Source organism: Nematolebias whitei, chromosome 1 (genome assembly GCF_014905685.2).
Source record: "Nematolebias whitei isolate Nwh7 chromosome 1, NemWhi1, whole genome shotgun sequence".
NCBI classification, from domain to species: Eukaryota; Metazoa; Chordata; class Actinopteri; order Cyprinodontiformes; family Rivulidae; genus Nematolebias; species Nematolebias whitei.
In genome coordinates this window covers 28,952,806-28,975,993 of record NC_056498.1, presented here as the reverse complement: position 1 = coordinate 28,975,993, position 23,188 = coordinate 28,952,806, and the positions used below count along the sequence as shown (strand labels likewise).

General features: G+C 40.9%; 1 protein-coding gene and 1 pseudogene across 4 annotated transcripts in view; one reads left to right on the top strand and one right to left on the bottom strand.

Annotated features, from left to right (window-relative positions):
• Nucleotides 1–23,188, bottom strand: part of gps2 (G protein pathway suppressor 2) — an 831,114-nt gene that overhangs the window by 399,519 nt on the left and 408,407 nt on the right. The window lies entirely within an intron of this gene.
• On the top strand, nucleotides 18,165–21,299 carry LOC119414229 (annotated as a pseudogene).

The window sequence follows — 23,188 nt, the reverse complement described above, 5'->3', positions numbered from 1 at the left end:
TTTCAGATAATTGAACGGAGCGGCTCCATTGTTCTTTGAACCCGGTGCATTCATCAATCTAAAGTCAGTGACCTGTCATAACGCTTTCTGAAGACGCCAATTAAACACCTCATTCAGAGCAAGCTGCATTTTAAAAACAGCTCGAAAGTCTCGTGAAAAAAGCTATCGCTGGTTGTCTTATGAATTCCTATTAGCTTTAAGCGTGTTGTTTTGTGTGAAGCGTCAGCTGTTGATAGAGGCAGCTGAAAATATCAGATTGTTTCTTAGTTCACTGCTCGTGTGAGCTCCTAAAACTATACAAACATGCAGAGATTTAAAAAAAAATCTGTTCAAAAACTTACGTTACAGTTATTAGAGAGAAAAATACATGTACCGTATTTTTCTAATGATAAAGTGCATTTAAAGCCCTATTATTTTCTCAAAAATCGACAGTGAGTCTTATAATCAGGTGCGCTTTATGTATTAATTCTGGTTGTGCTTACTGACCTCGAACTGATTTCATGTGTTACAACTGAACAATGTTGTTAATTATTGTGAATGAGTTCAATAAACTTTAACTTCTCTGTTTTGTTTTGCTTAATTCACCTTATAATCCAGTGCACCTTATAGTCCGAAAAATACAATACTGTGCTTTTTTTCTTATTTCTAACAAGCCAGACTTTGTGATCTTCTAAAGTGGTTTTCATTCAAAGTTTGTTTCTGAATATCTTTCAAAGGTTTTCTTTGGACTCGGACCACTGTTTCACTTATTTTTATTCTGGTAAAGTCTCTCTAGTATCTAACTGCTGTCTGTCAGAGGATTTTATTTTTTTTTTTCTTGTTGCTGTTGTCTCACTTCATTAAAGAGCTAGTTTGGTTATTTTTGAAGTGATGTTCTGTCAAATAGTTATCAATAACTAATACTTTATAATTCATGATGTCAGTTTCAGAGCTCTGGTTCTTCCTGCTTGCCCTCGATGAAGGCGGACGCTTCCCCTCCCGCTCCTTCTCCTGCTTTGCTCTTTGTCAAGTGAACCTTTCCGAGTCTCACTTTACATATCATCCGAAGTGTAAATTATGAATCTGGGTCAGCTGGTCTTTCAATGCAATTGATAAAAATTCTCAATGGGGAGACAGGGGCGTTGGAGAGCCCTCTTGCCCAGACGGGACACCTGCAGCTGGATACACAATGGATTCCTGGGGGCAATGAAAGATTGTGTGTCCCTCAATATTCAACAATTTTCAGTCTGGTCATCTGAAACTGTCCAGATGACCAGACTGAAAATTGTTGGATTATATACCTGGATTATTGAGCGTGGACTTTGTTGGTCCCTCAGTATTGTCGGTTGAGGACGTAGAAGACGTGTACAAAATTGGATTTATGATAACAGGATTTCTGCTTTTTGGAGTTGGCCGTTTATTTGGCATATTGACAAATGCGGAAAACGTTGGCAGCTGTTCTGGCCATGGCTGCCGGGTGTGAGGGAATGTGCCGAGCGATAAGCACTCAGACTCAAATGCTGTGTGAGCTGAGCCATAAGCTGGACGTGATTTCTGAGAACTGCAGGCCACTTGCGGCTCCTGAAACTCGCTGGCGGGAAGGAAACGACCTTGGAGAAGCTACTGGCAGTGTTGAACACAAAATGTAGCCGTTTGGAGTTGCCACTAGCTATATTTACATGGACATAAGTAATCGGATCAGACGGCCGTTCGGAATAAAAACGCATCATGTAAACGCCTCGTTCGGGTCATTTTTTGTTTATTCAGCACGATCCGAAATAATTTATGATCAGAACATAACGGGTGGTTTACGCCGATTCATAACCCAAACGGTGTTCATGTAAATGCTTAATCTGTTGATTTTGCTGATGGTGAACAACTTTCCTGACTGCGCATGTGCGACCTATGTCATTTCCGCCTGGCTAATGTTAATAATATTAGCATGTCGGGGAAGCAAAACTGGTCCGTGAGCGACAACATTTCTACTAGAAACTTTGAAAGAGCTCAAAATGATCTGTATTACCTATAGCTCAGTCAGGGAGTGCAGCAACGTCTCCCCACCATCATTAAAACCTGTTGTGGGTCCAATTTAGGCGCTCAGGTTTGTTTACGTTCATCCCGGAAGTAAACCGGAAGTAGAACTTCTTCTTCTGTGTTTTTTTTTAAAGAAGAGTTTACCACTCTGCGCATGTCAGTTCTTCTGTTCAGAACAAAGCCCGCTGTATGTAAACGCTCGTCACGAACAGATTGTGCCCATGTAAACAATACATTTGGATGATTTAATCTGAAAAAAATTAAATCCGGTCAAAAAATTTTGCGCATGTAAACATAGCTACTGAGATGTACCAGCAGAACTATGCAGGCAGACAGAAATCAAGCAGAGTCGGCCTGACCCAAAATAATTGTGTTATCTGAATCTGGCTTCCCCGCTCGGCCTTGAATTGACCAACTATCTCAAACTCTCATGGACGGTATGTGAACAAGAATCTTCTCCCCCCACCCACCCGCTCCCTTCCCGAGGACATCTGTGGACTTGTATCAGAGCCGGCTGATAGACACTGCACCATCTCTTATCAGGACTATGGAACTATCCGGCAGTGTCTACGGACAACTCACCGCCTTCGTCAGCCTCCTCATGCATAAATGTATTATGATGTCATCATGTTGCTGTTTCTGTGCTGAGGTATGTTTTTCCAACTCTCACACTGTGTTCCGTCTAGGACACAGTGCGAGATATGATATTTTATACATCCCCCTCCCCTCGTGTTTCTTTTTTCTTATCTAAAGGAAAAGGGCAGTACCTCCAAAAGGTCACGGCCTCAGACACCTCCGTCTCCCCATGTCTGTTTATGTTTTCTCAGACGGGCTGTACTGAAATGTAATTTCGTTACGCTTCAGTGCAATGACAATAGAGCTGATTCTGAGTGTGGAGAAAGAGGCAGAAGTCTTCATCCAGGCTAGGCTAACAGCTAGCCTGGAGGAAGGCTAGGCTAAGCTAATGAATAGACAAACCAGGGCCCCTTTGACCATTTTTCATGAAACAAACAAAAAAAAAAACATGCTTGTATGAAAGAAAGCTAACCACATAAACCATACCGTCTAATTTAGCTAAATACTATCTAATGATAGTATAATCAGGTGAAAAACAGTGCGACAATGACACGCAGTTTTCGAGCAAATCCCCTCAGGGTACAGCGAGTGCACACCCAAGCTTCCATAGATTTTATTTCCATTTTAGTTCAAATACAGAATTGTCTTCCAACCTGTAAGTTTTGTCTCCTCTCCTACATGAAACACTTTAGAACCATTAAAAAAAAAATCTCATATGTGACCATCAATGTTCTGCCACTCAGGGTTCAAGTACTTTTAAGATCCGACACAGTTTCCACACAGCGGTTGTTTCTCTGAGCTTTACTGTTCAGTCTGATTTTCATTAATCTGTCAGGGAGTGACAGACACAGCTGTGTGGTTACCATGGTGATCAAGTTGAACCACTGGCAGCAGCTTAAAATTATTTTTGAGCTTGGTCCTCTCTGTTTTGTTTGGATTAAGGATACAGTGTTAATTTAATTTAATTTATTTTTCCTGAATTCCAACTTCTTTTTCTCTGAAATCGTGTCCCTAATCCTCTCCTGTAATATTTCTAAAACAGTTAATACATAAAAATTGTCGGGCAGTACGTTTTTTTGGCATCCTTCAAAATTTCATCAGAAACGTTTTTTCGTTTTACTGTCTTCAGCGCTTTAAGGACTAGAAAGTCCTCCATTCTATGACTTGGAGTCTGGAGGTCAGACAGTGGTCTTCATGAAGGTCTGTGAACGTTTGCTGGTAATATTTGAGAAAGGAAACATTCAAACTTTGACCCTTCAGTTGAAACCGGACCCTACATGCAAGCAGTCAGTGGACTTGAATGGGGTTCATTAAACTGCTGCCACTGTCTCCACAGCATTAATTTATTTGGACCAATGTTTGACCGGACAAGAACCTCCGTTCTTTTAAAGAGCAAATGAGAACCTAAATCAACTTGTTATATTCCAAAACTTCAAGTTGAAGCCAAATAATTGAAACTTTAAAATAAAGAAATAAAATTATGCAAGATTACTTAATAAAAGCTAGCTCAATTGTGTAAGGTTTATAGTTTCACTTAGTTTAGATATCAGCTACTTTTTGTTGCTCTCGCAGTTTTTACGTTGCATTAGTTTGATTTTGGTTGGGGACTGTTTGTTCGGTAGGGCGGGGCACCCTCCTTGTATGATGGTAGGGGACCGCCTGCACATACGGCAGAGAAAAATACTCAGACATGCTCACCTGTAGGGGACGCTATAATTGGGGATTTTGCATTTGGTCATACAACTGCTGAACTGCAAGTCGTAAAGTTTTATGGCTTGTATCTACATTCCTCTCCTTGCTTCTGAGTCACATGGTATAGGTCACATCCATTTATGCCTAAAAAATATTTTTCCTATATTACAAAATATAAAAAAAAAAATACATTTGATTGATTTTCAAAGATTTTAAGGTCATTCACTATAACCCCCCCCCCATCTAAAATCTAGATACAATTTGAATCATACTTTTTGTTAAATAATTAAGTACTTACGTATTATTTTTGAAGAAAAAGCAATTATCTTTATAATAACCTGGAAGATATGCCTAGGCAACTAGTTTCGGCAAGCTAGCCAAACACAAATTTAGCCATATCTTCTGAACTATAATATTTATAAAAATGAACTTCAAACTACTATTAGAGGAGTTCATTATGAATTACGGGACCAAATGTGGTAAACATTAGTAAATAGGGGGCGCTATAACATGACAAAAAATTCCTGCAAAAAATGGCTGGATCCTTACAGATGTTTAGGACAAGACCCTGCTAATACTTCAAGAATAATATTTCACTAACGAAGTGGGCGTGGCCTTGTTTGAGTGTAATATTTTCTTTACTACAAATGAATATATTTTGAAATGTACCGTTATTTATGCAAATTGACGAATTGTGCAAATGCTTCAGAAATCTTATTCATGGGTTACACTTGTTTTTTCCCCTTTTCCTCATCTTTTTTTAAACTCAACATTCAAAAGAAACAAAGACAAGTTTTAAAAGATATTCACGCCATTTCGTTTTATTTACCATTTCTCTTGGGAACCGTTGAACTGCACATTTCACTCTTCCTCTGTTCATATTTAGCATAAAAGTTGGAGCTTTTATTGAGATCTGTCCTAATATGACAACAAAACACGGATCATATTGTCAGAATACATTATTTTACATAAAAGACTCAGACTTGAACCTTTATATAGATTATTGATGGTTATAAGTGAATAAAGACGTTAGTTGAACGTTTTTTATTCGTAAAAGAAAAATAAAGAACTGATGAGGTAACATTGCGTCAGTCAACAGGACAATAGTAGGATATGTTACATATTTTCTACTGAAGTTGAAGAAAAAAAACACACCACAAAACTGTAAATGTAATTATATATAAATACTTTACAAGAAAACAATATTTCATGGAACAGAAAATATGTCATTGAACAGCAGACTTCATGCTTCCAACTTTATAAATCTAAACTGTACATTTGTTTTTACTTGTTCAAACACCCGAAAGTTTAGTTCTTTTAAAGTGGGGTTCAGTCGAGACATTATGAACAGTAAATATCTTAACTGTTGTAGATAACTCTTTGATTTACGTACATTTAGAGAACATTTAATCAGAATAAGCTTTATTGTCATTGTAACGAAATACAACGAGAACATTTAGAGAACATACAGTTTGATTCTTACTGGACTGATGAGCAGAGGGCAAGTCTGAGCAGATCCAGTACCAAAGTGTAAAGCTGCTCTGTGAAAATGACGCCAGACTCAAAAATTTAATCGAGCTTTGTGGTAAATGCTTTTTTTAAATTAAAACCATTACACCACAGTTATACACAATTGTTCCAACAAAAAATATAATATTCCTGCTGGAGGTGCCTCCGGCTGCACAGGAAGTGATACAGCTAGGTGCTGCTGCAGACATAGAGTTCTACTAATATACCTGTGTGATGTGAACTAGATCGAACTAGTTGTCGGCTCACCGATCTGGTTGTAAACAATTGATTTTTCTGCAATTTGACGTTGTTTTAAAAGTTATCTACAGCAGGTAAGATATTACCATAATTGCCGGTGTACAAGCCGCTACTTTTTTCTCACACATTGTACCCCATGGTTTATATGCAGGAGCATCTTATTTATGTATTTGGGGGCAAGCGTTTATGACACAGAGAAAATGCCCTCAGGTAATCAGATGTACAAGGTCTTTTGCTCAGGGTTTCTAATTCCCTACCATAACTCCACCCACTCTGTCATCATGTGACCAGAAGTCTAACCTGAATAACCATCCCCCAAGATAGAGGTGCATTAATTTCTTCAGATAGTTCCCGTGTTGTTACGGGATTTCATCATCATGCACAGACCTGTTCATTTGTTCAGCGATAATGGAAAATGCACAGAGAATTTCTTATGACACAGCTTTCATGTTAAAAGTGACCGGCTGTCGAAGGAGGAAACAGAGCTGCCGCCCGTAAGGTTTGCATCAACACGTCGACGGTGGGGCATTGGAGACGCAAAAGCAGTTAAGTCTGGTAGGTTTTACAAAAAAGTTTTTAAATTATTTTTGTGTGACATCTTTCTGTGTCAGTAAATATGTGTTTAAATACTGGGATCTCATTTTAAACTCTAAAACTAAGTTTTAAAAAAAATATGTGTACAGTAAATATGTGTTTAAATACCAGTATCTCACTTAAGCTCCGTGCAGAACGGAGGAGCACCACAGGAGGGAGGGGCTGTTCCCTCTTCCTTCCTCCTCCTCCTCATATGAGCTCTGCCGAGGAGCAATCACGTCAAATTTATTTAGAAAGTACATTTAAAAACAGCAGCTGTTACCAAAAGTGTTTACCAATAAAAATCAATGGTACTAATTTAATGAATATTTACCGTATTTAACCGGTGCTATTTGACTTACGGTCACATAACCTCGATAAGATTTCTGTGTAACATTTACTGGTATATCATTTTAAAATAATTTCGGTTACATAGGTGTCATAGGTGATTATTCTTATAACGGTTGTAACCATGAGTCAGACAGCAAAGCTTCATGATGATGTTTCAGTCCGAGCGTGTTGAAAGCAAGTTACTTTCAGTGAAACGCCACCTGGTGGCTGCTTCCTATACTACAAGAAATCTGCACACAGACTGAGCAGACTGGGCACAGATCCCGACGAACGGCGGATGCCTGCGGCTAAATAACCTGAGCGTCTTATTTATGTACAAAACTATGATTTATCTTATATTGAATATGTGCGGCTTAGAGATAGGTGCGTATTGTAGTCCGAGAATTACGGTAATTGTTCATATTTTGACCAAACCACACTTCAGAAAATAAATTATTACTTTACGCTAAATGCATTAAATTAGGTTAAAAAAAAGTAATTAAAACAAACTTGTGTCACAGTAGAAAGAGATACGAAACACTGATTTTAACTTAATTTGATTGGACGCTCTGAATCGCGCCTCGGTAACTTTGGATAAACATCATGAGCACAAACAAAAAAACGAGTTTAACATTACTGTGCTGATTATTTAAACAAAACCTGCAAACATCTTTGGCAAAAAAAAAAAAAAAAAAAAAAATATATATATATATATATATATATATTTCAGAGAAGATTCTTTTCAGCTTTACTTTACAGATGAAGATTAAATCAGATTTTTTACAGCGGGGAAACTAAAGTCACAAACTAAAGTCCCCGTTTGGTTCAGCACGGACCAACAGTCTGAAGATTCTGAGTCAAACTGGACACGGGGTTACTTTAAATCTCAATACATTCAATGTGTGTTGTGCAAACGTGGAATTACTGATTACCGCAGACAAAATAAAGAGCTGTAACTCCTGATGGGACTAAACAGACCTCTGCTGCTTCTTACTGCTCATCAACTGGTTTGTTTTTTTCGAACGATGACACTTCGGGCGTTGAGAGCTGGACTGAGTTGGAGTGTCGACGCTGCTCGTGGGGGTTATTTAGGCTGTGACTCAGCTCAGTGCGGCTGTTTGCCCCCTCCTTTTGACATAATGACATTTAATGATGCACCTGAGCTCAGAAAAACAGACTGAAACGTTGCTCCTTTGTTCAGGGAGCGCTGCTTCGTGAGCCTCGGTCGGAGGAAAAGGTGGACGTGAAAAGTCTCTCCTACAGCTGCAGTCTGACGTAACAGGGTGGGTGCTGATGAATGTTTCAGAGGGGGTCATTGTGGCGTCCCTTTTCTCCGCAGCTCCAGAGTGTGGAGCCCCTCCTGCCGACCCAGGGCATGCTGCGCGCCCACCCTGTGGGCTGTCTCGGTGGCGTTGATATCGATCTGAGCGTACCTGGTGCAGCTCTTCCCTGTCAGAAAGGAATAAAACAAACACTTTTTTAGAATCGTACCTGCCTGTGTCGCCTTTCCACCCAGAATTTTCAACTAATGTCTTCTTTTGATGAAACGGGACGAAATTGTATCCACTTTGGTCAAAGCTTATCGCTCAGAATATGTGTTGAGGGTGACTCTCAGCTACTACCACACTACATTTTAGGTCAGTATCTGTAAAAGTAACTGAATAAAAGCCATTTGTGTGTTAGAGTTATCATATTTTATCATGCCGAGAACCCCGGTATTGTCTGCACAAAGTCGGACTAGTTTCTGGCCCGGTTCTGTACACACGAGACGGGCTGCTCTGAGTGAGCTTCCCAGGGTCAACACCCGATAAGGAGTAATTTTTTATTTTGCTGGCTTCCACCACATAGACAGATTCGCACTTTCACCCATTTTTCATAATCAGAAACAAATAAGGTCACCAACGTCACACATAGTCACCCCACTGATACACTCTGATAGGCTGCGCTCCCGGAAGTGAAGGCGGAGCCAAGGGCCAATATAAGCTGGGGCGTTCTGTTAGACGAGGCTTCTGCTTCCGCTGCCGTGTTAAGACGAGTTGGACGGATGCCTCAGCACTGAAACTGTAACCGTCTCCTGCCTGATGTACAGTAAATTGGTAAATGTAAATTATGTCTCTTGATTTGTTTGAGTTAGAGCGAGTTTCCTCTCCATCTGGGAATAAAAGAACCAGACGCCGCAAGTAGAGAGTCGGACCGGTTTCAGGGGCGGACCCGGTCCAGATTCTCACGTGTGGGGCCATCTTGAATAGTGTTGACCAGTGCTTAATTTGTAAACCGCTTGATGCCGGAACAAAAATACACAAATAGTGGGCGGGCCAGTTTGGGTGGGGGGGGGGGGGGGGGGCAGGGTTCTGAGGATCCTCCCCCAGAAAATTTTGAATAAAATAAATGCGATTTCCTGCATTTTAGTGAATTTTAACTGGTTGTTAAACATCTACGTTTACTTACATTTCTAAACGCTCCGCTTCTGTCAAGTATCCTCCCCCTAACGTGACGGAACCGAGTCCGACTCTGTCCCTGCTCGTTGTTATCCGACTCCACATGTGAACCTCCAGTCGCCACCACTCTTTTAGGGGCGGAGATGTTTTTAAGGTAGATGCAGAAATGCTACTTGAAGAGGCAGATCGTAGGCTGTTGTGTTTAAAATGAGTGTTTATGTGATTCTTTTCAGTTTAAATATCCAATGTAAATTTGATTAATTCAAGGCAGTCATATTTGTTCTAACTTTATTATTATCAAGACTGAGAGTTACCGGAGCCAATGCACGATGTGGGATACGATGCAGAGCGTCTGTGATGTTTTGCAGTGACTCAGGTGAAAGCTGAAGTGTGTTCAGGTAAAGAGCTGAGCCGAAACAATAACTAGAGGTGTGTGAGTCATGAGGGGGACTGAGCAGCTCAATCGCTGTTATTTTAACTTTAATTCCACACAGGCTTATTACTCAGAGTGCCTCTGTTTATTTAGTTGTTAAAATCCTACACTTTGGCATAAAGCAAAAATAGGAATGTTCTTTTTGACATTTTCAGGTGAAGTTCTACAGAAGTTCACAAATATGAGCATGAGATCTGAGCAGGCTTTTTTCTTCCATACAAGATGACCCTGGTACGTCCTCCGCAGCCTACACGATCTATCAGAACGTGTCTGGATTGAAGTAGATGTGGGGAAACCTCTTCCATTGTGAAGAATGATGGTGCTGAGCTCCTAGTGCTCGCCGTGGGGCAGCACTGGACTGCGTGTGCACTCCCGGTGATTATTGTGTACTAAGAGTTGTGTATTGCTCCAAGGTCTGGGTGGAAAAACGTTTTACCGTACATCAGCTTCAGTAGCCCACGATCCAAATTAGGACAAGCAGCAAATGACGGATGGATGTCTTCCATCACTTTGATAACAGGTTCTGTTTTAAATGTGCTCTATAAATAAAGTTGACTTGACGTGGCTCGACAAAAGGATGTTTCCTGGTATTTCCACACACCTGAGACAGCCTCTTGTGCCTTCACCATGCTCTATGTACATCTTGACCGTGTCAGGTCAAGTTATAAGAGCTCACCATACATCAGTGGTTCCTGTTGTGTCATACTTTTGTCTGGACTCAAATCCATAACAACTTCAACAAAAGTTATAATCAAGAGCGAGGCCTCGAAGATGCCAAGAGGAAAAGGTAGTAAGAGATCAGTACAGTGGGAGCTACACGAGGGAGGTGGAGGGGACCAGACTTCACCTACTAGCAACGCCGTGGAGGACGACGGCGTGCTAACAGACGAAATGACATGCAACTGATGGGAGTTCATGAGGATATTAATAAAACAAATAAGAGGGTAAAAGAGGCTGATTATGGATGCTGAAACTCAAAAACAAGCCAACAAGGAAACTAATGGAGACGCTGAAACTGATCACTGAAATAAATGCAAAGCTGACAGACCTGGAGGGATGGTACGGAAGAGAAAATATTTGAATACATGACATTAAAGAGGGAGCAGAAGACAACGCTCCATCGATGGTTGCTTATATGGGAAGTTTATTGAGAGCGACTCTCGTTTATCGCAGCTCTGTACCCTGAAGCCCTGCGATAAGTGAAAAACTTCGAAGTAGGAATAGCAGTACAAGTAGTAGTTTATTTTAGTATATATATATCTATATATATATATATATATAATATTAATGCATTTTAAACCCTTCCCACACTCTTGCATTATTCTAAACAATGTTTCTAAACGCTCTAAAAGAGCACAGAATGTGATGAAATCAGGCAGCTCTCTTCCTCGGGCTGCTCTTTGCCATCTGCCTCTTGGCCACGCCCACTTCTCCACTGCAGAGCGGAGATATGACACGCTGCTGCTGCTGGAGGAAGCTTTTTCTGCAGCTGTGGGCTGCACGCAGGTGCAGCAGGTGCTAAATAATTTAAAATGGTTTATTTTAAATAAAAATTCCATGCCGATCGTACGGCTCATCCATCAATTAGCCAGTTGTGTGTCTTGTCCAGTCTTACTTTGAAAAACCGCGACAGAGCGAGTCCGCGAAAAACAAACCGCAAAGTAGCGAGGGACTGTTGTAATAGTCGTTTTTGAGCTCCAGTGTCTTGAGTCTGGTCCCTCCTCTAACCCAACAGTTATTACTTCTTCACTTCCTGCTTTATTTTGTAGAAGAAGTTCCTTTTCTGATGTCATACCTGTCCTGCACTTGTAATCAGCACAACTGTTCCTCTTGTTCATTATCCTTTAGAGTATTTCCAGATTTGTCAGATTCTTGTATGGTCATTTCTACAAGTTTAGTTTGCTCTTTCATCATTGTCATAGTTACCTTTACCTTTGTCTGTCACCAGGAAAAGTGTTCAATCATGTAATTGTGTGTTGGTTTGTCTGTCTGTTATTAAAATCATTAAAAAAACTCTTAGAAAGTAATCACTGGATGCACACCAACAACTAAATAACAAACCCAGTTCAAGATGTTTGCCACAGTAAGCAGTGGTAGTAGTTGAAAGTCATCCACAATGCAAGAACAAACAGAGCGAACAACCTTTTGCAACGAGTTAGGTTAGTTAGGTGATGCATGTTTCATCAGGTAATATGTTTATGTTGTTTTTTAAGAGAGGTTTCATCTCGGATTGTTTGTCTAGAGTTGTGTCCTTTGTCTATCACCTGGCACTTTATGAAACCACAACTTTGGGCACCTTCGTGAGAATAAATCTAACAAAGGCCAGTGTTTGATCACTGGACTTCTCCGATTTGAGTTCTTTAGCTCCTCTGAGTTGAATAAATCAGACCAAGCTCCTCACAGCACATCAGTTGTCTCAAGAGGAACATCCCATTAAGATTGGGTGAATCCACAGCTGTGATCTGAGAACCCTATAACCCCCCCTCCTCCCAGATGACAGATTAACAAGGCCGGAATAGAAACTGTGAAGTTGACATTAGACATTAACCTCAGCTCCCAAAGACTCCTCCGATGTCTGAAACCAGTGATGCTAATATTCGACCCGTCAGTCAATTAAAGTTCGCTGAAGTCCGATGACAAGGGACTCCGATGTCTTTGAGTAATCGTCTCAGTCGTCTGGCAGCGACTTGTGTAACAATGACGAGACGGAACTGAATTACTGATGATTCATGCATGACTTTTTTCTTATCCTCGCTTGATACTGACGCGCTGACTTATTGTGAGCAGGCTCTTTTATGTCGGTCTGCAGGGTTTGAACAGAAAATGTTCTGATTCCAAAAATAAAAAAATAAAACGTCTTTGACCACAATGCAGCTTGATTCAGAACAGAAGGGGGGTGGGGGGGGGGAGCCTTGTGCGCGGTGAGAACAAGAACATGAGGGCACCACTGAGGTCATCAGCTGAATTAAGCATTAACTTATGCAATAAATAAATGTTTGCATTGGACTTATTAAAAGGAAAATCTTCTACTTCTATGATGGGATAATGAATAGGCAACAAAATGTGGCTTATGATGTGTCAAGTTGGAAAAGTACATCATTTGAAGCTAGAAAGAGGACCGGGTGAACAAAGATAAAGTTTGTGTAATTCTAAACCAGATGTTAAATCTCTGCAGTAATTGTCGAGACATCTCACTCTACACCAGCTCCCCTGTTAGCTCTGTGTACCGTACTTTTCGCTCTATAAGACGCACCTTTTTGCATGAATTTGCAAGTCCTGCGATTTATACACCCAAGTGACTAATATATGTTTTCCCCCCATATTTATAACCTAATTTTTGGCTGAGATCTGACAATTTCATTCATTCTGACATGGAAAATATTGAACACTACTATTTTCAGCCACTAGAGGGCTCTCGAGCCTTATGGAAAGCCAAGTGTCTCATTAATAGGTAAAAGCGGCTATTAATGAGACACTTGGCTTGCCATACAAAGCCACCTTCATCTTGCTCCAGAACTCCTGGAGCAAACGTCAAATCAGCTGCAGTTTGCCGTGCTGCCCAGGAGAAATGCAGCTGATTTGACGATTAAAGTGCATTTATTAAGGAAAATTTCTACTGAGACACACCTTTGCTATAATTTTGAGCAAACAAATAATTGTTTTTAAGTGTTAATCTTGTTAAATTCTTATTAAAGCAGCACAACAGCTCAGTGGTTAGCACTGTTGCCTCACAGCAAGAAGGTCCTGGGTTCAATCCCTCGGTTGGACCCGGGGTCTTTCTGTGTGGAGTGTGCATGCTCTTCTCGTGCTTGCTTGGGTTTTCTCCGGGTACTCCGGTTTCCTCCCACAGACCAAAAACATGCAAGTTAAGCTGCCTTCAGGCCCAGGCCTCGCTTGCAAAAGCGATCTGTGATCTCAATGGGATTTGCCTGGTTAAATAAAGGTTAGTAAATAATATCCTCCCATGTAGGCCTGTCACAATAACAAATTTTGCTGGGTGATTAATTGTCTCAGAAATTATTGTAATAAATTATAATATTGTTTCAAAGTTAACAATAATTAATTGTCAAATTTTAGAAGAAATGTTGATTTGTTTTGAGTGTAGTATGTTTTTTGACCACCTGATGGCAGTATAAGACTACTTGAACCAAAGGATGGATAGATGAGCAGAGTGTCTCTTTAAGAAAAATGGGAGGGAGGAGTTTCAACCGTGAATTTTGGAGCTCCACAAGACGGAGGTTTATTCCCGAGGTCGGCCTGTTAGCTTAGCTCGGAGCTCAACTTCTCAGCTTAACTGCTTTTAACAATCCAAAAATGCAATTTTGGATCGTTAAAACAGATTTTAAAGAGAAAGGAGAAAGGGAGGGGTCAGTGAAGAGCACCGAAGTTGAGCCTTTTATCATCCAGTGTCTTCAGTAGAAAGAGAGAGACACGAAGAAACGATAAAGCGGATAAATGAAAATGAGGTTGATAATTTTCATTCATCATACGATTAATTGATTTATTGTTTATCACGACAGGCCTTCTCCAGAGACTTTGGTCTCTTGTCTGCGGCCCTTTGAAGCAAACACAATTTTTTATTTTATAATTTTTTAATACCCACACAGAAAAGGCTAGTTTTAGTAGTTTTTTCTGCAAATGTTTAAATGATAATACTAATACAAGGGGCAAAACAAAACATGTTGATTAGATTTAGCTACCGTATTTTTTGGACTATAAGGCACACCGGATTATAAGACGCACTAAGCGAAACAAAACAGTCAGATAAGTCAAACTTAGAAATAAAAGAAACTTCAAATGAAGTCAAAAATCAGTTCTAGGTCTGTAAGCACAACCAGAATTAATACATAAGGCGCACCTGATTATAAGGCTCACTGTTGATTTTTGAGAAAATTAAAGGATTTTAAGTGTGCCTTATAGTCCGAAAAATACGGTACTTCATTTATCTGACTTCCAGAGGGATCACCAGAAATTCTTTGGAATACTTTTAGGACAAGTTGCTTAGAAGAAATATGATTAGGGGCAGGGCAGCCGACTCAGGACCCGAAGGTCCCGGGTTCGATCCCCGGTTGTTGCACATCTTGTGTCTCTGAGCAGGACATCTCATCCCCAGTTGCTCCCCGGGTGCTTTCAATAGCTGCACACTGCTCCACCTGGTGGTGGATGGGTTAAATGCAGAGATCCTATTTTGCTATTGTATGGGCACATACAATGATGACAACACATAACACATTATTATTATTACTATTATTATTATTATTATTATTATTATTATAAGAACTAGAAAACTAAAACAATTATACAAAAAGTAAGTTTGTTTTAAAATAAATATTCATTAAGTCACAGTTACATATCCAACATATTAAATTTATGTTTTATTACTTCTAAGAGGGAAGCAATTCCACAAATAAATGGAGGACACAGAGCTACGGAGTCCAGTGCTTTCATTTCTTTTTGCAAAATTTGTATGAACAATTTTTTTTTAAATTCTTTACATAAATTTTTTTGTCCTAAAATGTAAAAATATTAATAAATGTTGAAATTTATTATTAAATGAGTTTTATAATGTTACTCCCACAGGTTGGAAACCCCCACTTCCAACAAACACGAAGTGGCCCATGAGCCACCAGTTGATAATAACAGTCGTAGCAGGTTTTCAGGCTCCGGACACATTTTGTTTAGTAAGTGAATTGTAGAAATGTCTGTTTTGATCAAGAAGGCTGCAGACCCCTGAGTTAAGAGGGAAGTGGATCCCAGCACGTCCTTACTCTGAGCTGGCAGATGAGCGACAGTCCCTCTGCTGCTGTGGACCGGCTCCTGCAGCTCCAGCTCCATGTAGTTGAGTTGTTTCTTCGACGTGGGGCTGACGGGAATATTCACGTACGTCACACTTTCACTCCGGGGTTTTTCAGGAAGTGGAGCCTCTGGAGGGAAAACCACTGTGACCCCTGAAAAACGCAGAAGTAAACTGAAGTCTAAATATTTCTAGATCATTTCTGTTGTACGTCAAAGTGGCAGTCTGGATAATTGGAAGTGGGGCTTTGTGGAAAAGCTGTGAGCAATGACTATCTTACCTGTTGTAGATATGTATTTGATTGACCTCAGTTTGGAGAAATAGTTTAATTCTGACCACAGAAAAACCACATGAAATTCTCATGAGGAAAAACACATGATTTCACCTGTGAAAACCTGTTAAATGAACATGTGAAACACATGTTTTGCACATATTTGCAGTTTGATTTTCAGTAAATTCTTAACATGTCATGTAATCATAGGTGGACACATGATTTTCTCCAAGTACAAGTGAAAAACATGGTAAATTCATACCTTAATATGTGCGGATTGATGAGCTAATGCCTAGTCAGAGCAAGCTCTTAACCAAGTTTTTTTATATATATATATATATATAATTTCAATTACAAAAATGTTATAGTGGTTCATGCTAACTTTATTTATTTATTTTTTCTTGTATTAATTTCACATTTTATGACTATTTCTGCAGAGCTACCATACCCCAGCTTAAAATGTACCAGGGTGCACAGGAAGTGCTACAGCAAGTTGTCTTTTTTTAACTACCATTATGTATGTAATTATGTAAAACAGCGAAGCAAAGGCACAAAATAGCATTCACATAAACAGCTTTGAAATATTTGAGGATGGGGTTATTTTAAGACAACAGCAATCTATTTTGGTCTTGCTCAGACTAGCCATGAGCTCATCAGTCCAGGCAGAATTAAACTCTATTTGTCCAAACTGGGATCATTCAAAGGGCTATCTGCAACAGGTAAGATATTATTGCTTCATAACCTTCAAACCATTTGAAATATCCCTTCACCTCTCGTGTTTTTGTTTTTTTAATTAAAATCTTGTGAATAAACTAAAAGACGGACGTGATTAATCCTGCAGAAAAAGTTGCCCATGTAGTTGTATCTCTATGACACCCTCATCATCCATCTCTCTTTAAATTAAAAACACATAAAAAAAGCAGGATATCTGTGTTCAGGTTCATTACGCAGTGCGTTGCCGAGGACTTCTGTTTTAATGAACGTCATGTTAACGGAACGGTGCGGCTGTAGTCAATTTGTCATCATAATCAAAAGCGAGACTCCCCTCTAGGCTGAGAGGCTCTTGAGACTTCAGCACTTAACTACAGCCTGACGTTAGTTAGATTCATTTAAATACAGACGCCTGACAACACCGTCTCCTGCACTGAAGCTACTAAATGAGCTGCGGTTGCAGTCGAACGCCGTTTCCCATATCACTGACCTTTAGCCCCGGGGGACTTATTACACTTAATTAGGAATTCTAACAAACAGCTACTGTCTTTTCAATTACACCAACGAGCTGATTTATCTGCTGCTCGCTTCATGTTCATGGAGTATTCATTGTCTAATAAAACAAAGGATCAAATGTTCTGGTCTGAACATAAATTTATTCCCACACTGAATAAGAGCAGCTTGTAATTCATCTAGTCAGAAGGACAAAAAGGTGTTAAATAAACCAAATGTTCCCTTGAACTCTTTTAAATGAACAGATTTTCCTGTCAAAACACACAAATTATAGCCTCTATATTGCGTAAGTGCCTTTATTTGTGCATTTATGGTGCTTGATGGACAGCTTTTAAAAGGTAAGTCTACTAATACGTGTTAAAACCCAACATCCAATCCTTTACCTGAAAATAAAAAACAAGTCTATAATCACCAAACAAGCCAAATCATAACAGCTTTGAAGCATTATAAATATAATTACAATGTTTCCCTTAGGTTGGGGGTGGATGAGGATGGCACAGAGTCACGTCTGTGTTGGTGGGGTGGGGGTGTGGTGGAGCGGTACGTCAGTAGCATTTTTGCTAACATGTTTGTGTTGCGCCCCATGCTACATCAATACTGACAGTCGTTGACGGGGTGTGTGTGGGGGGGGGTGCTCGGTTATGATGATGGGGCGGGGTGCCCCGCTTGTTTAATGGTAGGGGGAAACACTGACTTAAGCCCTATTCACACGGGATTAGTTTTACCTAGGGACCACGTGTAATAAATAAATTACACCTCATCGTCTGCTTTTTATGTGGCGCATTCGCACGGGACAACCAAAGCCAGAAATTTAGCTGAAATTTACGGACATCTTCTGGATGTTAACGTGCTGCGTTGTCACGACCGGGCAAGTCCATATACTGTGCTTAATGTGCAGGCTGGGCCGGTCTCAGGCTTTGATGTGGTTTTATGAATCAGCACCAAAAAAACTAAAGAATGCACAATATAAAATTGTGTTAATCTACTTGTTGAGGAGGAGGCAGGTCCGACCGGCTGGTTTAAGAAGTAAAAAAAACGCCACGTTAAGCTCAGATGGACAACTTGTCAGCGGCCACGCACGTGAGCGACCGCACGGCCGCTGACCTGCCGGTTGACATGGACTTGCAACCTGTACAGGGTGTCCCCTGCCTCTCGCAAAGTGATGGCTGGACATGGGCACCAGCGAACCCCGCTACCTAGTTACGTATCGGATCCCGGCCATTTCTGTCCAAATCCCAGAGATGCAGATTCGCATTGGATTAGTATTATCACAGGACCTCGGAGTTCAGCAAAATATAGTAGGTAATTTGCGGGGGAATTTTTACTTTACAAATTACTGACATGGCCGATTCGCAAGGGATTAACAACACAGACCATCTCCATAATTATTACAAATGGCATGTGGTCCCTAGGTAAAACTAACCCCGTACAAATAGGGCTTTAATAGAAAAAAAAAAAACAATTTGGACCAAGTATGGAGACCTGTGGGACCCCTTGCATAATCATCAACATGTCAGATGAACTTGTTTTTAGTAGGCTGGAATCTTTCAGTGTAAGCTAAGTGCATGCGACCTGTCAGTGTTATAGTTGTCAAGTTCACTAGTTTATTATCCACTGCATTAAGGCCATGGTTCTAGAAACAATAGAATGTGCAATGCTCCCTCCAGTTGAGGATAAGTCTTTTGGCATACTCAGAAGACAGTTCTGCGAAATGGCCGCACAGACCAGTCCATCTTTAAGCTTCTTCTAGCCCTTCATAAATTACACATGAAGCTGCCACGGCCTTCTCAGATAAGAGATTCAAGTGGAACCAAAAGAGTTGTGGAGCAGAACTCTTCCGGGCTGAAGCCAAGTGTGATGAATTAAACGTGTGTCGGATGTCACCATCGTGTCAAATGATATGAATTAACTCACTGTAACAATACTATGTTGCATCAACATTCCCTTGGTAACAAATCTGTTTGTTGTTTAATCCCAAGAGCGGACGGTCGCAACTAATGTCATCAGTTCATCACATTACTGAGCCGCAGCGCTGCCTGTTTTATGTATGTTTTCTTCATTTGTTGGCCAGCCCAGCCCAGTTACTACCTCAGTGGTAGTAACAGCTCATCAGAGACAGGCTGTCTCCAACCCCTTCATCACATCAGTGTGTTTTCTGAAGGGGCCGAGGCAGCCAGAACATGTCTCAGTTTTGGACTGAGCCATCTTGTGAATGAGGCTTTCGCCTCAAGTATAGTAGTAGAAGAATTTGATGGGGTTCTTTTTTTGTAAAAATGAGTCAAAGACAGAGTTTCTTTATTTGGCATACACACCACACGTACATGTGGTGGAATGAAATTGTGTACAAAGGGTCCCAGTTACATCCAACAAAAGTATAAAATGTAAAAATGTATGTATGCATGTGTGTAAAATGTAAATGGTTTGACAGATGGAAGATTCAGAGTCAGTAATAAGGATGCTACTCTGGTCTGAAGATAGAGCTAAAGATCTTGATTTACCATATCATTTACGAACAAACCATCAACTATGGTCATGAAATTTGATCATGACTGAAAGAACAAGCTCTCAGACACAAGCAACCACAATGAGCTTCCTCCATAAGGTTGCCGGACTCAGCCTTAAAGAGTGCTGTAGAGTCGCTGCCCCTTCACGTCATGTCAGCTGAGGGGGTTCATGCTTCTGATTAAACAGCATATGCGCTTTGTAATTTCTGTACAGACCTTGGATTGTTCTATAAATTTAAATTTCTCTCTATTGCTCCGTGTTGAAATTCCACTGTCAAGGAAATCTTGTGTTGGGAGAAGATTTCTCAGAGTAGCAGGTGAAATCTTTTCTTTCTCTGACTGTTCCTAAATGGCAGCAAGCAGTGGCCATTACCCACAGCTCAGAAGCATTAGCCCTGGGGGACTTAGTGAATCAGTGAGAGGCAATTAGACGCCAGCCGAATCTCTGTGGCTATAGCCGTTGGCAATGTCTAACCTAATTGATCAGACAGCAACCAGACCTTGCAGAAGTGTGGTGTTTTTTTTGATGGTAGTCGTTATAACAGTGGGTTTGCCCTCGGCACAAAGGCTGCAGGACATATATATATATATATATATATATATATATATATATATATATATATAGTGCTTAGAGCCTCAACGGGGGAGATGGAAGAGGTGTGGAGTGAAAGTGCAGTGTGAAAGGTGAGGAGTGGGTGCCAGTCACAAAGCTGGGCCAGCTTGTTAAGGACATGAAGATCAACTCTCTGGAGATCTACTTGTACTCTCTGCCCATCAAGGAGTCTGAGATCATCAATTTCTTCCTGGGTTCTGGTCTGAAATACGAGGCGTTCATGCCCATCTAGAAACAGACCAAGGCTGGTCCGTGCACAAGTTTCATGGACTTTGTTGCCGTTGGTGACTACAGTGATCACGCAGTGTAACGTGGTGGTGGTGCGTAGGAGGAGAGCTAGCTTAGCATTAGCAACATGTGCTCCTGCGTAGCTTGGAAAAGAGCAACCAAACGTTGATTCCCACTTGCACGTTATTACATAACTTAGAAAACCACACAATGCCAGGTCTCCACGGCGCTAAGTCTAATATTTATACATGAATATATTTAGAGTATACTCGTTACTGAGGTGGAGCGGAGCAGCTACACGTGTACACACTGTACTGATCCCAGCTACACACTGCTGACTTCTGTAATGAGTCATGACATATCAAATAAAGAAGGTGCCCACATGTGGCGTTAGAAAAGCACTACAGTGCTCCAAGGAGGTAGCAACAGCTATCCATGGAACCATCATCATTATCAAGCTGTCCATTTCCCCGTCAGATTACTTTGGTAACAAGATCAGGAAATCCCACACTGTGCTATGCAAGATGACCAGCCGCAAAGGTTCTATCCTGGTGCATCTGATCCTAGCCCCCGTGGTACTGGTACTGTGTCCACCCCTGGACCCAAGAAGCTGCTCATGATGGCTGGTATTGATGACTGCTACACCTCGATCTGCTACACCACCATGCTTGGCAACTTCGCTAAAGTCACCTTTGATGCGATCTCAAGACTTAAAGCTACCTGATCTCTGGAAGGAGAAAGCTTTCAAAAAGTCTCCATACCAAGAGTTCACCGACCATCTGGACAAGACAAATCAGGGTGTCGGTGCAGAGGGACCAGGCTGTGATGGCTGCTGCCTCCTAAACATTTTGTAGAGAACTGTTGAATAAATGTTCACAAACACCAAATAAAAGGTAAGAAACCATAAAGAATTATGTACCGGTTTATCATATATGATTTCTCCTTTTCGTTATAGCAAATGTTTTTCTACAAAATTTAACTAAATAGAAAAACACAGACAATAAAGGAAAGGAGAAATCACATATGAATTTACACTTTTACACAAGTTGCTAGTGTTACTTTTTTTTTTTTTTTACCAGTACGACATATGTGCAAGACTCCATTTTTAATCCTGCATCCTCATGCAAACCTGTGCCACCAGGTCTGACTACCCTCTGCACATCTTTGCCCATTAACTGCCTGCTGAGGCCGGATAATGGGGAAAATGAAATGGAAGCTGAGCAGCTCGTGTGAAGGTGCGCAAGCATGACTGATGGGTTCGGTGACAGATTGCGACAGCTGCTGGGGCTCCGTAGAGGCATTAGACGGGAGGGATGTGGGTGTGGGATGCTTAAGTGGCCGAACATCCCCTGACAACTGTCCTCTCACCTCACATCAGCGCAGGAGCCTCGCTGCACATCAGTGCACTCTGTGTGGTCCCACATCTGCCTTCCTCATACAAGTGGCTGTTATGTAACCAACGTTTGTGGTGTTACATAAAATGTTGACGAAGAAATTAACAGACGTACTGCAGCAAACCCTTATCTGCATGTTAAAAACAGGACATGGCAAACTCTGAATAACACTAATAGATACACAAACTTCTTATCACTGACCACAAAAAAGTGTGTGCATGGTTCATTTGTCTGTAAGCAAAAAATCTATTAGATTGATTAATTGAATTTGATTGACTTCAAAGAATTGTTCAGCTCTTAAAGTTACATACTTTTTGAGAGTTGAACATGATTACTCATCTATGGTGGCGAGCAGTGATGCAGTTCTGTTGATCTGCTAACAGCTAACAGCGGAACAATTTTTTTGTTTAGAGGATTAGCATTTCGGCTAACTTTGGAAACTGTTAGCTTCTGCCAAATTAGGTTTTGCCAACTTTAAGTCCTCTAACAAAATTCACAATCTTGTTCCTCTCTGCTGTGGGTGTGTCTCAAAGAGTCCATTAGGCATGTAGGCTTACTACGTGTACACGTGCCAAGACGTAATTGTTCGATGCAGCTTCAACTGGAAGGAGACAAAGACGTGACACAAACTGAGTGACTGCTGTCTTAGCGGTTAGCAGTTTAGCATTAGCTTCTGCTAATTTTTTAAAACCTTTTTACAGTGTTTCCCCTAGATAACTTGCCATGGCGGGGCGCTCATCTCGTCTGTGATTTTTGTCGACGGGGGGGGGGGGGGGGGGGGGGGGTACACACAGAGACACGTCATGAGCTGTGCACTGTTTGTACCGACCATTTTTGAGGTGGGGTGGGGGTGGGTGGTGCGGTGCATTCAGCATGAGGGAAAGGGAAGCATAAGCGCTGCCTTTAGCTTTATAGCTAGTGCATCTATAATCCCATACTGTGTGCCGCTAGCTTAGCACTACGTCAGGGTGGGGTGCCGTTTGGTTAATTTGGCGGGACACTTGGTTCTATTGATGAAGAGGGGCACCCCGCTTGTACAATGGTAGGGGAAACGCTGTTCTTTAGCAGTTGAGCGTTAGCTTCTGCAATTTTTTAAAATCTGTTTAGCGTTAGCTTCCCAAATTTTTAGTTAGAAAAATATGGGTTAGCAAAGCTAACTTTTTGGTTAGCTGTGCTCACCACTGATGGCGGGCAATAAAAGCAGAGCTATTCTTTTAAGCTTAGAGGCAAATAAAAAGGTGAAGAACCACCAATTAAAAGGCGGAGCACCACCAATTAAAGGCAGAGCACCACCAATTAAAAGGCAGAGCACCACCAATTAAAAGGCAGAGCACCACC